Source organism: Diachasmimorpha longicaudata, chromosome 1 (assembly GCF_034640455.1).
Source record: "Diachasmimorpha longicaudata isolate KC_UGA_2023 chromosome 1, iyDiaLong2, whole genome shotgun sequence".
NCBI classification, from domain to species: Eukaryota; Metazoa; Arthropoda; class Insecta; order Hymenoptera; family Braconidae; genus Diachasmimorpha; species Diachasmimorpha longicaudata.
Window position 1 is genome coordinate 6,610,564 of NC_087225.1, and position 16,188 is coordinate 6,626,751.

General features: G+C 36.3%; 1 protein-coding gene and 1 long non-coding RNA gene across 4 annotated transcripts in view; one reads left to right on the forward strand and one right to left on the reverse strand.

Moving 5' to 3' along the window:
• The window catches only part of LOC135163833 (uncharacterized), a 77,129-nt gene extending 65,270 nt beyond the window's left edge, over positions 1 to 11,859 (reverse strand). For 2 of the 3 annotated variants that reach the window (XM_064123694.1, XM_064123677.1), the window contains exon 1: positions 11,139 to 11,858. The gene's annotated coding sequence lies outside the window, so the exon portion shown is untranslated. Of the gene's footprint in view, positions 1 to 11,138 lie in introns of all 3 variants that reach the window. The other variant, XM_064123686.1, reaches the window with a different exon arrangement.
• A 327-nt stretch (positions 11,860 to 12,186) lies between these two features.
• Positions 12,187 to 16,188, forward strand: LOC135163988 (uncharacterized). Its single transcript, XR_010299204.1, has 3 exons — positions 12,187 to 12,493; positions 12,808 to 13,094; positions 13,595 to 16,188. It is a non-coding gene; the product is annotated as an uncharacterized LOC135163988 (long non-coding RNA).

The following is a 16,188-nucleotide window of genomic DNA, read 5'->3' on the forward strand; positions in this document are numbered from 1 at the left end:
TTCATTGTTGAAATAAATATGAGTTACGTCAACAACAGAAACAAATAGAAATATATTTGTGAGCTCCGGAAGCCTTCACTGTCGATATATCGACGTATCACGTCGAGTGATATCCGGACATCGACCGTGGTGGGCGTCAAGTAGGTGGCGCGTTCGGCCAAACACGCTTCATTAACTATTAACGAATGATCATTAGCATGAAAGAGAGCAGCCCTTGATATCAACCAATGTTTGTTTCAGTCAAAAATACGGTTTTTTATGACAACATTTACTTTGGTTGATTAATAACATATTATGGTTGGATGGGATAAAATACTTAAGAGGAAATTTCACATTATAAAATTGTCCTAAGTTTTAATTCCTTAAAAACTGCAAATTAAGAAATTTAATTAATATTCGGTGCATGTAAAAAACTCTCGTGACAACTATGAGATTTTTCCCTCGAAGTTAAGACCCGTAATCACCCCAATGCTTCGCCATTATTCTGTATTAATAAAATTGAACTGAATTCCTTTCCTCTTTCAATGGAATTTTTTTTCATTCTTAGCCATTTCCATCATACAGATATATTGCCATAGGTGCGAACGCAGCAAAAATGTACCGAGGATTCACAAAATTCTCATTTATCATCGGCCAAACCGTCTGCTTATTCCTGCTGACTCCGTCGGATAGAGGAGATTAAGGCTTCTCCCATTTAAAAAAAAACCAATAAAAAAAACAAACTTTCAAATGAATTTATTCCAACGCTTTCCAATAGTTGGAACCTCTACCACTGAATTGAAAAAGAATCTCTTCCCTTTACTTCGTAAAGTTCGAAAAATCCTCAACAATGCAACCAAAGAAAAGAAAGCTGTTTGAACAGGTATTTATCACTGAATTACGTCGGCATACGTAATTCCTCTATTCGGACAGGGAGAATCCAAAGTACCTGAGCGACTTCAACCGCGGAACGATCAGCATGCGGGACACGCTCAACGTGGGTCTGTATTACGTATTTAATTCACGTGGTGCGCATACTTGTAAAGTGACCGGCGTCGCGAGAGAAGACCTATCTCTTCCTCCATCCCTTTTCAGTTGTGTTTCTGACATATACATTTTATGAAACTACTGGGTTGACGGTCATTCGAGTTTCGAGGGATACCAACTCATCAGTGCGTCTTACTCAGAGTGAGTTTACGACAGCAGTGGTAACACAATTACAACGGCTCCTCTACTTCTATCTCCCTTTTACTTGCTGGAGTTGAGGAACTACAGTGGCTAGTGACAACACATTCTGAACCACAAACGGTGCCATAATGGGCTTTAGTACATGAACGCAGCGTTGGGCCAGAGTAATCTACATGAATTCTGAAGATTTTCCATGAGAAATGATGAATATAAGAGTGGAAAATAGTTGCATTCCATAATTTATGAAGATGTATGTCATTAAATCACACTGGAGTCATAATAAATTATGTTCTTGATGAAAAATTTGTCATTGTGTTTGGAAATCAAGTTTTCAGAAATTTTCCTTTAGGAATTTAATATCATTTCAAAAGAAAATCCAATACTGACACTCATATCTTGGTGATTTCCTTCTCAGAATCATCAATGATCAAGTTTTTTTTATCGAAAATATTGGTAATTATTCGAGTCTAGTATTCATGAATGTGAACATTAATTTGAAATTTCTTCGCATATTTACAGTGAAATTGAGATAACATTTTAATGAACTAAAATTCTGTGAAGAGCGAGAAGTGGTGTTTGGGCACTTGGTTTTAGTCCAAACGTTACTGAATGAATAGAAGCCGTTGTGGGCACTCTTCATAGTGATTATCATTTCTCTAATCAATCGATTTTCCAGTTAGAGTGTACTAGACAAATTTATATAATAGACTTCTGTCTATATAGTATCCAAACAAGCAAGTTATAAGTCAACCCCTAATGGAGAGAATAGTAACAGCGAACGTAGAATGGAATGGCATAATCCAAAAATTAGTTCAGCGAGGAATCAATGTACCGCGGATGTCCCATGACCGTTAAATACAAATTTATTGTCCACACCCGGATGTTAGAAGCACTCGTTACCCGATGGGAATATACACAAGAGGGAATGGTAAATTGCACGGAATTGGAAAATTTTTGTTTCCAGTGAATTGAAAACAAAAAAAAAACTCTGCAAATTTAATGGATATGTGAAACCAACCAAACTTCTACCGAAACCTTGGCCTCACTCCAAAAATTCCCATTGTATTTTTACTTAATTATTTGCTTTCTATTTTGTTAAAACCACAAATCTACATCGAATTCCACCGAATGATTTTTACCTTTAAATTATTTACTCAAACAATCTCGAAGAAATTCATCTGTACCCAAAGGCATCAATAAAACGTGAGTTGAAGAATGGTCAAGAGATGATCGTTGAGGTTACCTAAGGACTCGGTTGGGTGGACTTCCACCGATAAAGAAAAGACCTATGATGCCTGTGCCTCAACCGATCCACATGGATTGCCGTCATGATTGGACAAGAGGATTTTATAATTCCACGAAACCCAACGGGAGATAACTTTCTCACGCGATTTTGCGCCCGCTTCCTGGATTCTTTCCGATCACTTGCAACACGTTTGATTAATAATCTTTACCACATGGAACTCTTAATTTACAAACGGTAAATTTGTAATAATTCCCCCCATTCCCGGTATAATCACCGAAAAAAATTTTTTTTCCTATCCGTCAATGAATCATTTTTATTTTGTAACAAGTAATGCCACAAAGATTTTCTCTTCTCACTTAAAAAAAAACTATTAAATCTTTCGTCATCTCAGTGTTTTTATTATCCTTCCTGACCGAAACATACCACAACATTTTTCTTTGTACCCCCTACTTATATACTCCCGGTAATCTACGCCGTCTATTTCGACTAATATCTTTTGAATGTTATACAGTAGAGATACTAATGTCTGAGGAACGGATTCATCAGAATATGTCTTATGAGGCAATTTCGGATGTACCATGAACGAGATGAAAAAAAAAATTGAAAAAAGAATGGAGATTTGGATTCATAGGTACAAGCAAAAAACATTGGAGTAGAAGTGTGCATCTTTGTTCAGCAAAAAGTATGCACTTGGCTCCTAACCCTCTATGAAACGTAATAAATAAAAAGATTTAAAAGAAAAAAAAAAGCAAGGGGGGCCGGTAGATGAGGCCCAAGGTGGTAGTTGATTTGGTTGTGTATAATGTGTGAGAGGGCCCACGTCGTTCCGGTCAAGTGAAGGTGGATATACACAGACATACTGAGAATGGTAGGTAAGATGCATCCGAAGAGGAGAATCAGAGACGCACCACAGAGAGAAGGAAAGAATGAACGCTTGGAATTTACTGCCGAGAAAGGCAGTAAGAGAAAGATGTGAGATGAGAATGAGGTTAAACGAAGGTATAAGAGAGATAGAAAATTGTGATATAAAGTAAGTGGAATAAGGATAGAGAATAGAAGAACAGTCTGAACAAAACTGAACAGAGATGGAGTACAACACCCTCCAACGTTGCCACATGTTACCTCTCTCACCGAAGTTACAATTCTTGGAGAGTACTCTACGATTCGTAAATAAATGAATCCCCATAGTATTGTTCAAAATAACGAGTATACTATTATTTACAAGGATTATCCTGGCTCTTTATTGGTACATGAGTGATAATTAAAAAAGTTTATGAAATATCTGGTTTTTTTTTTCATCTTCAGCTGCTTGTTTTATGTCTCTTTCGCAAACGGGTAACGATGGTTCCCAGGGAGTTGAAGGTGAAGAACATAAATTGGTATATTTTGTAATTAAGGGGAGAGAATGATTCACTGGAGACTGGTGCAATAGTTTTATTGCAATTTTATACCGAGGATTTTTTTTATATGCTTCACCATACGATGATAATATAGAGAAAATAGGGGATAGACTACGTTATGACAGCTTGTTCGTTGCACTACTGCTACAAGAATTACTACAATAATATTAGAAAAATTCACTCAGCCTGATTTATATCCAACTTCAGTTCATAGTATTGTAAATATGCTAATAAAACTGGAAACAAATCATTTCGAGCTTACAATAAATTCAAACTACCTTGAAGCTCAGGCAATACATGACCCTACTAACAGGTACTCATTGAAAGATAAGTATTACGGATTTCTTTTTCAATCGAAAAAAGAAGAAGTCGAGTTCGAGTCACGTTGTATAAGAAAATATTTCACACGAAAAGACACCGGATGTTATTCCTCAAAGGAAAGACCCTTTCTTTTTCGTTTCATTGAGTATATATTTTTCAACTTCTATGTACCTCCCCACGAGATACCTTTGAAAACTGATACGATTCCCGAATGGGTTGCACTCTCCAAATCCCGCATGTCTGTGTACATTTTAAGACAACGACGAGGTCTTTCATTCCTCCAACAATAAATATACATATATTCGTTCACCGCAGTGTAAGAGAATGTAAAAAAAATATAAACTACCTTAGTGAATAGTTATAACTAACCTGGTAAAATTATCCCAGTTAATTTCAATTTGTTTTTAATGAGAAATACTAAATACTGATTTACCACCCAAAAATATCACGTGTTTACGACGGTCTCGTTTATACACCAGATTAAATTCACTTCATTCCACCTACATTATTGTCCTTTCCTCATTCTTCCTGTGCCCATCCCTTACTTTGCATACCCTCGGTTATCAAGCTTTCTACGATTCCTTATTTCTTTCGGGAATACTCCTACTGCTTTCGAGCTTTAGTGTTGTTTACAAACGAACGTGCACAATCCAGTAACTCGGTCCCCCCCCTCCCTCCTCCCCTTTCCCTTCTCCTTTTGCAGCTAATTACTGTCGGCACGTGCGTAGCCCAGTTTCATGGTAATTTCAGTGAGTGCAAGATGTGACTGTAGTGAATGTCCATTGTACACAGTACACGTGAATTCAATTTAATAGAGTTTAATGGTGAAGGTGATATATTTGACGACAATTTATATGGGAATGGATAGAAATAAGAACAAAAACTATTACTTTCACAAGAGATCGATCGATATTATAGAACTGTTAAGCTTTTTCTACGAGCCCTCTATTCAGATGAAACTCTTGTTGAAGCGTTTCACCTGAAATAAGAGTATTTCGTTTAATTTAATACGTTTAATTTAATTTAACACTTGTTTTGGGTGTGATAAAAAAATTCTGCGATTGTGAGTCATTTTTTGTGGTGAAGGATCTGAAAATCACTCCAATTTACGAATGATCTTCTTGAATAAGAAAAAAATTTCCGGATAAAAAGTGGAAGATAATTGACAATAAAGACGTGATTGAGATAAAACATTCCTGAATATTTATTAGACATATTTCAATTATTCTGTCAAAATAATATCTTCTTATTCATTGACCTTCTGAAAGTGCATCAAATTTCATAGTTGAATCATTACTGAGGACTTATCAATAGCCCAATGATGACGCACTAACGTCTGACCCAGTGATATATCCAAGTGTGATTGCACAAGCTGCTGGCACAGATATATCGAGGGGGGGGGAAGCGGTCCCTTCACACCATAATCACACGATAACTGGATACTGGAAAAGAGGGGAAATATCGGGGATATGCGACGTTACCATGGAAACCGGTATAGTTGTCATATACCCTACCGCTGAGTGTCGAGCTCGAAGCAATAAGCTTCATTACAAATCCACTATTTCCACTTTCTCACACACTATGAGCTAAAGAAATTGTATTTCTTGTTACCTTCAAAAGGTATGTGAAAAAGTCAGAATTACTTAATAAAAGTCTCTATTTTTTTCCATCATAACAAAATTAAAAACTCATCATCCGGATCATGAAAACCATTTTCCACTTTTCAGAATGTACAAACTACCTGCACAATCTGGTTAAAACCGTTATATTTGATTACATAGTTATGATTTTAATGTTCCTCCAAAATTAAACAACTCCTCTCCAATTCACATGGTTATCTACAGCTCGTACCTGCCACTATATGAAACTGCTTCATTGACTACTTCATTTATTCACTCTTTACGAATTAAAATATTTATGTTCAATTATTGTTGTAAAATAATTAACTCGTGAGAGGCATGCAGTTCTCCATTAAATATTAGTGGTCAAGCAATGGACAATTCTCAGCCTGGTCTACTCTACGATTTTCGTGAATAAAAAATTTGGAAAAAAGCATTTATGACCAGTAGATCAATCACTCTGAATCTTCATCGAATATAGAAAGTGGATGCATCAAAGGAGAAAAAAGAAAAAAATAGTCCTGGAGTTACGTTCCATTTCTTTCATACCCTTGACGTTTGTAGATTAAATACTAAAATTTTCTGCGAGTCCAATGTTCAAAAAGTTTGATAATCGATTGATACATTCGATTTAATCGAGAGTAGGTCTGAGAATGTTCATCCATTTTCAAGTTGTCGGGATTTCATTTAAAAAGAAGAAACAATGACCGACATTCTACTTTTCCGCGCCCCACTCAAATATTAAAATTACTAATTGATGGACTTCTATTTCATTCTGTTACTCTGAATTCTCTTAATCAAATGGAATGATTATCGAACTATTACCGCTAACGTCCATAATATACTAGTATTGCAACTTCATTCCATTAATGCGTATATATAGTACTCCAGAGAAGTACGAAGAATACAATATGATTTATTAGATTTTATTTGGAGAAGATTTGGTCGGAGGAAAAAAATCCTTGTGATTAATTGACCCTACACTCCCATAAATTCCAGATAATCAAGCAATTAACAAGGATTTATTAATGGATAAAAATCTTTGATAACTATCCAACTATGTTGATAATAAATATTATGACAAGAAATTACTACGATTCATTTCATTGCAGAAAATTATCTGATAATTTTTAGCAATGAAAAATGGACTCATTGTTAATCATCCACTCATTAATCATTAAAATAGTGATGATAATGATAATAACAACAATAATAATAATAATACTGAAGCGAGTACCAAGAGCGCCACGCTTCGTGAAATTCAATAAATTCGCAAGAATCCCGATAGTGAGAATTCCTAATGCGCTTCGACCTCGACGGTGGGGAAGATTCTACCCGCACTCGTGAAGAAAGATAACTAGTAAAAGATGGAAAGAAATAAAAGGAAGAGAAGAAGAGGCGATATATGAAAAACGAAAAGAAAAAAAAACAGAAAAAGGCCAGGCACAAGCAACCTCACATTCATACACGTTTTCTCCCTCCACACGAGCTTTAATTTTTACCCTCTTTTAAATAACATTTTTTCATTCTGTTAGAAATTTCGTGATTCAATAACGACGAATTGACGAGTGTTTTTTTTTTTTTTCATTCAATTTCCAGGGTGTTTTTATTGATCAAGTCATTATTTACTGGAAAGCCACTTGGATGTTTCAGAGCGCTTGCTCAATGTTGACAGAGCCTCACATGAGAAAAATGCCAATAAAGTTTGAGTACGAGAAGACCAGATATTGATTGAGCATGGATACAGCAAGTATCTGTTTCAGTATTGTATGATATCATTTGACATGAAATCCGTGAATGAGTACTTCATGTATTGAGTCATAAAATATTTCTTTTCAACATATAATTTCAATTGAAGTATATCTGTGAAAAGTTCTGGAAAATCTCTGGTGAAAATCTCCTTCACATAAGTACATTTTTATGATACATTTGGGAGGTATCTTTATATACTTTTCACAGTATTCAATTCATTTGTAATCTTATGTTTATTTAGTATTTCAGTTCACCTATTTGTAGTGGAAATTCTCATCCACCTGAACACATATAGTAGGAAACGACTGATACAATAGCCAAAGCGAAATCGATTGAGGATAGTCGAGTAGTATCGGGACAACTATCGTGCGCAGCACTGAGGAGAGAAAGGAGAGAAAAACGAGTGTTCACGAGGTTGCCCGATGCCAAGTGCAATCTGCTATAAACCCACCATATACTTGATTGTCATTTGGCTTTGTACTTCAGTGTAATGGTAAGGCAAGGCCACCTTGCACTTTATGAGCACTCCCCGGAGATTTACCGTAGAATTATAGAATTATTAATGGAAGATGAAAATATTTCGAATTGAATGAACTATCAAAACTTGTACTTTTGGATACAACTCGAGCAATATCTCGTTGAATTAGTAAAACTTAAATTGTAGTCTTAAACTTTCTCCTTTTCACCTTTGATCATAATTCCCTCAATTCCCTCGATAGGGAATTACTCAAGGAAGAAGGTGTGCAACAGACATAAACTCGATTATAAAATTTCATTCACTTTCCCAGCGGTCGCATTCATTGTTTGCCATCAACTTACACTTCCTCAAAGTGAACAAGTTTTTCAATGAAAAAAAAAAAAAATCAACACCCATTTCCCTCATGAGTACTATTGTATATCAAATGAAAATTAACCTGAAGTAGTAAAAGCTCATAAGATATTTAAATTTTATTCATTATATGAGGAATATCATTACCCAGTAATCAAGAGTAGAAAAATAGTAATGAAAAGTAGTTGAGAAGTTAGTGAGTGAGGAACTGTCCCTCCCTGTGAATGTAATTTACAGGGAAATTTTCTATTTAAATGAAAAAACTTTGAATAACAAAGAGCACCCTTGTATAAATATAAACTACCCAGTTTGAATGACAGATAAAAGTCTAACAGCAACTGGAATGTGTGTACATACAAAAAAAAAAAAAGTTTTTTAAAACTTTCGGCCAGTATGCACTCACTGTTCAAACTGACACTGATACACGACAGTCACAAAAGTTTCAGGTTTATTAAAGAGCTATTGGGATGCGGAGAAGTTTGAATAAAAAAAAAATCTCGTGGGTAAAAAATTCTACTCAATTTCCCTACCGTATACTCGCAGGAAAAAAAAAAAGCATCCACCTGTAAATGGAGTTAGCGAGGATCTGTAGTTTTAATTACACAGGGATCGCGTTCATTTTTTTTATCGAATCAACTCAACGTTAAATGCAGCTGGGAAATCTAAACTGAAGCTGGGCACTCCCCCTCTATTCATTTGGTTTGAGAGATCTAACGATGAGAGGAAAAACAGTGACATCCCAATATCAACACATTTATATTCTCTTCATGGTGTTAGCCTGTACTTCCCCTCTCCCTTGGAGACAAACCCTCGTCACCAGTCGACACCCTAAATCTCCATTTAAGTCTTCCTGCAGCAACCCCCCATGAAGCCCAAGGCGCTCCATAAAATGTTACAATGGCCTTGGAGCAGTCAATGGTACTGAACGAATCCATCATAACATTTCCACCTCAAGAGACGAGCACAAATTTTCCGTGGTTTTTGAATTATTCAATTGTTGAGATAATGGTAGTAGGTAGGGTATCGGGCCATTTTTCTTCCTGATCACTGAACAATTAACAAAAAAAAAATGAATTTCAAATTTTCCATGCTCCATGTTTTTTGGGGCCTCTCAACTTCCAGGTTTTATGAGTCGTTATCTCTTTTAAACGGGAAGTTTCGTTTATTAGAAGGTAGATAATATTAAAAAAAGTGGCCGTTATACCTCTTAATTAGAATTTTTTCATCAATAGCGGGAATTCATTTGAAAAGTAAAAAATTAGAGATAGTTCTCGGTAGATATCATGAATATGAAATAGCCGGATATTATAAAGATTAAATACCAGAAATTTCATCCATTAAAAAGTCGGGTAAAAAAGTTACCAAACAAACTATGCATATTTGCTTAACAATTTGGATACCATGCTTTTTACTAAATAAAGCCTCCAGGCCTAGTTATAGCTTTTCCCCGAAAAAGGAAAATTGATATCCACACGATAACCGGTGGATTTACATTTGTGAAACATGGATTCTGCTTTAGTTAGCAATATTAATATATCGATTTACCCGTTTTTTATTTCACTATTTTACTGATCCAATCAAATGATTATAAGATTTTTAGAACGTTTTCAGTTACTCAATGGTTCAATAACTTCAAATGAGTTCTTTTAATGGTTAATGAATGATTCACTGCTCAAACATACATTTATTAATATTAACGATCAAGAAAAGAACATCCGGTGAGTTCGAATAAAGCCTAGCCTTCGAATAAACCCTTTGAATCCATCAACGATAACTACTGTATTTCACCAGGTCATATGTTAACAATTTACTCTCACCGTATCTATATAATAAATTAGCAAAACACTAACTGATTCTTGTAAATATCTGAATTGTCATCCATAATACATCAGCTTAAGCGGTAAGGATCAGCTCCCAAGCTATTATTCAGTACTTGTCATTTGGAGTAATATCACACAAAAGAAGATACAGAAAAAAATATGATTCCCACATTATTTTTTAACGGTCCAATTCCCTCTCCAAGAACATTAAATCATACAAAACTGTTTCGCTTCAACATCTAATTTCTCTCAGTATATTCAAATTTAATGTCTCCAGAGCAGCAAGACAGCGACCAAATATTTCCTCTGAACGCCACCACTTTTTTCCTATTCACTCGAAATTATTCAAAATGATTCAATGGCAATGTTCCAAAAACTTTTTAATATTTGTTTAACTTCTTTGTGCCACTCTCGTCCATTTCCATAGAGAAAGAGCAATTTTAGGGTAAACTCATAACGGCAATCAAACCTGGACGCAGACCTCCAAATACATATATGCATGCATTGGAATTTGTATAAACCAACTCTCGTCATGCTTTCCACCTCAACCACATCGGCCTCTTTCCCCTCCGGCGATCATCACCCACAGACGTACCCGAAAGAAATAGTCAAACGTGGACAACAAACTATCACTATAACCATCATCATCATGTTGTATACAAAAAATCAAGGGCACAAGTTTCCCTGAAATCTCTATTGCATCAGGGAAATTCCAAGGACGAAAATATCAACGAAAATAAACCGAAATTGAAACATCAGAATCTTGGGTTTGAATTCCGATGCCCCCACATATTCATCTGAATAATTCTTATTATCATGAAATCTCAGTGGACTTACACCCTCTTCAGATGGAAGTACGTACTCCGGCTCTCCGACGAGAGAGTATCGTTCCACTCACACCCCTGAGCACGGATATGCCACTCAAGACCAGCGAGAAAATAATATCTTTCAGCTAAGAAATAAATAAATGACAATGTTACTCACCATTCGAGTTATTGGTGTTAATCCACGCTTGTATTCCTGTGTTCTCGAAAATCCAACGTATCAAAATCCACACTGTCCAATTCTCCCAAACAAAACAAAAAACACACAACAAGTTTAGCCGCGGCTTTATCAACAACTATGCCACCGATATCTTCCAGCTACTGTGAATGTCGCAAATATTCATCCACAAAATCACTCACCTCACTCAAGCACTTCAACCCCTATACTTAAATCCTACTTTTCCTCTCCTTAAAAAAATGGCGTCAAAAGACGCTAAGTGTGACACACGTTTAACCAACTAAAAATCACCAGTATCACATTTTTTCACTTCTGTATTCACAAACACCGTTGAAAAAAAAGCCAACAAGTGAAAATGCAAAATCGATGAATAAAACTTGTCACCAAGTTACGATATTACCGACGGATAAAGGGGTGTGTTTGTAAAATTAAACGTGATGTTTCATTCGAAAATTCTACCACTTTTTTCCAACTCTCATTCCATCCAGTTTCATCGTACACAATTTACAGGACACGTTGACGCCATTAGCCTATCAAGGCATAACCGCCATATTTTCTCTTTGTCCATTAAATAAAAACAATCAGTGGTATAATATTAATTCGATTGATAAAATCACCCACTATTGGCAGTAGCGTGCTTTTTTGCCAGTACAGACGAGCGTATATTCACCCGCTGCCAGGCCCCAGAGGGAACTGAATACATTTTCGAGTTGAAGCTACAGCAATCCCCACCCCTCTACTGGCGCGCCGTCCGCCATCTTGCCGAGCATTGGCGAGTTGGTTTGTCTGTCTCTGTCGATGGACGAAGGCACAAAGAGCGGAGTTGGCCGAATCCAAGCGATCACAGCAGCGGAAATACACGAGCCAAGGTAGATGAGTGTTTTAGTGTTGAGGTGCTACCCCGAGGATACTACTATACCCGAGCTGAGGGGACGAAAGGTTCGAGAGAGCCATATATACACGAAATACCTCGGTTCTAACCGTTTGTTTGTGTATATAGGTGAGTTTACTTCGGGAAGAGAGATGGGTAGAGAAGGTTGGGCTAATTGAGAAGGATAAAAGAAGGATGTATTGTACTGTAGCGTTGGGCGAACTATCGCGTTAGACCCTGCCGCTAAAGGATCCACTTCGTGCTCCAGGCGTTTTTAGCCTCGCTTATATATACGATCCTTCGGTTTAAAAAATACCCGAACAATTTTTTTTCTCTGTTTTTTTTTGCTGAGGGAGAGGGATCGCCAGGTTTTGACCAGACGTCCGAAGGCGTTTTGTATTGTTTTTTTTTTTCGATGAGGATGAGGGACGAACAAGTTCATCCATACCCCGACTGGATTTAAGAGGTAAGAGGCTTCAGAATTGTCATGAAGAATGGCGAATGGATACTATGTATAGCTCAATTAGGCGAAATATTGAGGAAAGCGAGAAGGGACACTTGTTGAGATGGTGTCTTCATCTATTTGGAATAATCTCGGGGGGTTCTGTTCTGATTATGAGAAAGATGAAGAGCTCCTTGGAGAAGTTCGAAACTCGATAACAGGGAGAGGTTTTGAAATAGTTTGGACGTTCATTCGGTTATAAATTCAATATACAATTTTCGAGTTTCCCAAAAGTTGGAGGGTTCCATTAATTGGCTTATCTTTCAATTTATTTCTAGAGAAGAAAAAATTACGAGAGTGTCAAAGTTGCTTCTACAACGGAAATGAATGAACACCTCTACGACTATTTCTTCGAATTGTTCCGGACGTGGATGAATTCATATTCCCATTTGGGAATTTATTTATTTTATTTCCACGAATCAATGACTATAAAAAAACTGTATCCTGTAGTAAATCGACCTGCCAATTTCTGTCACTCTGCAAAGATCAATATAGAAGCATGAGGTCATGCTGAACATTTGAGAAGGCATTTGCTGACAATCAGATGATTAGTTTTCACAGCAAGGTAGGTACAAATTTTCAAAGTTCTATGGTCATGAATGTTATCAACTTAAGCAAACGAAACGCATGGGTTCATGTGGGGTTAATTATTAAATTATATCGCTGTTAAATAGACTCAGTTAATGGATCTTTATTTACAATTGTCCCAACAATTGGAAAGTGTTTCGAAAAAATAACATATAGAATAGTTTATCATAAAATGAAGTATTTTCTGCTCGATTCTAACCCATTGTAGGTGGGGAAAGGAAAGTGAGTAGAATATTTTGTTGACAATAGAGTCTTGTGTGACTATTCGGGTGATTTTGAATCAGAGAATTACTGAAGTCGAATGAGAAGCATATTTATTTGTCGAGTGTCGTAAAGTTCATCCGTGAGTGGGTGGTCATAAAAATGGCCGATTTTCCCCGGCTATTTAGACTCGTCGAGTGAACATGACTCGAAAAATCAACCGTTTTCATTCTATACATTGCTATGACATTTCACATTTCTCCCTCATCCGTTTAGTGAACGAATATGAGAGGGTGAACGCGAGTGGCAGAGTGATGGAGGCGGAATGAGTGACTGGGTAGTTCTGCGGTATTCTCCTCTCGATCCGGTAAAATGAGGTATCAGAGGATGGCACCGGTAAACCGGAAAAGCTTATCATTCGAAGAGGAGTCGAGGAGAAGTGTATAACCAGAAAAAAAATGTGAAAAACAAGAAAATTCAGTTTCCAGAGAATGCGAATTTTCGTCAAAAAATTAGAACTTGGAATGTGTAGGGGGAGGTTAGACTCCAGAGAATCCCAATTATAACAGGGTGTATAATACCGGATGTTTCCAGTACGAAAGAGGAAACAATTAATTGTAATTGATACCGCGAAACATCGTGGGCGGTGTTGAATGTAAGTTAAATAACCCTTCAACGGACGTAACAGATGTGACCTGCCTTTTTTATCCTTCGGATATTGAAACGGAAAACAATACATGGTTAATGATGCATTTAATCTAATCTCACTGGAATATTGCGTTACGGTGTGGTTTTGTGTTGATTGACAATTAGTCGTGTCAATATTTTTTGACTCGTCAATGCTAGATCAGGGGGAATAATGACTGTGAACGATGATATTGTTGGATAATGAACGCAATAAGAATAACATTCATGGGAAATTATAAATGTCGAATTTTTGGGCCCTCTCGGAGCACACAATCGATCGATCTCTTCCCTTTTTTCGATAATGGGTGGGGTGCTTGTTTCAATTATTTGATTGGTCATATAATCCTGTTCTGGACCTGTCATTGCAGGAATTTACTGCATCACGGGGATTAATAGGCGAAAAAAGGTCTGACATCGCCCATTGGTGATAATAGCAGAAGGATTTACATCATTTGAGTTTTTTAGTTGACCTTTTCCTGATTTTACATAGGGTACTGTATTATAAAATGACTCCGGGAGGTTTTTCATTGCACACAAAGAAAGAGTAACTACTAACAAAGGTGTAAAAAATTTTTTTATACTTTGGAAATGCAGTTTCAAGATTTTTGATTCAGGACTTTCCTTTTGGCGTAAATGAACTCAACAAAGTTGAGCTATTAAATCTTCGTTTTAAGTCATTGGAGAATGTACACTGTACTCATTCGTGAGTACAAATGTAAAAAATAATGTTCTCTATAAAAATAGTTAATATAACTCTGTTTTATATACTGTTTTATAATACTCTGACAGTAAATGTTACTTAAACTCTTGGCTTGGCGTTCGTTTCGGGAAAAATTAAAACCGAGTAATGACAGGATAGACTGCATCGGTGTATTGAAGAATGATCGGTGAATAAAAAAAAGAATTCTGCATGCGTTAATTCGGCTGACCCACATCACTCGTGCGGTTCACAACGTGTCGATAACATGGTGGAGGGATTTCAAATTTGCATGTACATGAAAAGTACGTTGCATCGGTGCAATTAGAGCAGAGGAAGTGAGAAATTTGGAGTTGAAAAATCACTAAACCCCCTTTGACCGAGGAATATTCAAATTGGAGAATGGGAGAGGAGCGAACCGTGTTATTTAGCTCATTTATAAGTAGTAAAATCTTAAAATCAGATGGCAATGAAAATGTGAAAATGGTTGGTAAAGTTTACTAGCACAGTAATTTTCATTTTTATCGGGACAAAATTTTTACAACTTGGAATAGAATTCGGTCATAATATATTACTTTTCTTTCCTCTCCATGAACCCTCTCGTGAACCTGAACATATCATGGAATCATCAATTTTTATAGAATCGGTAACTTGAGATTTTGTCTCGGTGAATAATGTTCAATAGTGTTCTGTATTTCAAAATAGCCATTTCCAAATTGGAAATTCGGACAGTTCACAGTGTTGTTTGGAGAAATCTATTGAAATTCAATAGAATAAATTTCCGTGAATGTGGCCTAAAGGGTAATTGGATTAAAAGTTTTGTTTGTCAGGTTTAGTTCTAGTTACGATGAAACAGATTTTGGGCCCATGTACGTATTATCCCCAATAGAATCTCACCTATTCTCCAAGTTATAAGTTTTTAACTGAGACACTGTAGTACAAAGTTAGTATTGACTCAACATTAACAACTATGTCTTATCTCCTCCTGCATGCAACCCTTTAATACTCTAACTCGTTGGGATTTTGATTTTCACCCCTGCCCATGTGGTGAAAAATGTTTTCCCAGAAAAAAAAACTAAAATGAAATAATAATAATATTAAAGACGAACCATACCCAACCCATTTGAAACTGCGTGCAGCACGGAGATGAGGAATCATTAGTGAAGTCATTTGGATCTCGGTCATCGGAGACACGCAAGCGCGTGCGTGACTCAAAAATTAGGGATGCCGAGCACGCGCGAGTATTGACGAACTATATTTTAATGCACAAAGTACCGAAAAAAAATATTCAAAAGAAGAGAAAAAGAAAAGATGGAGAAATTAGCATTCAACTTATCACGTGACAATGCGGATAGAGCGAAAAAATTCATGAATGCAAAAATTATTGCAAAATAAATGGGAATTTTTTAACGGTTAAAAAATTTGATATATTTTGCTGCTTCAAATAATTACATCTACTCATTTGTTCTAACGATCTTTCGGTAAA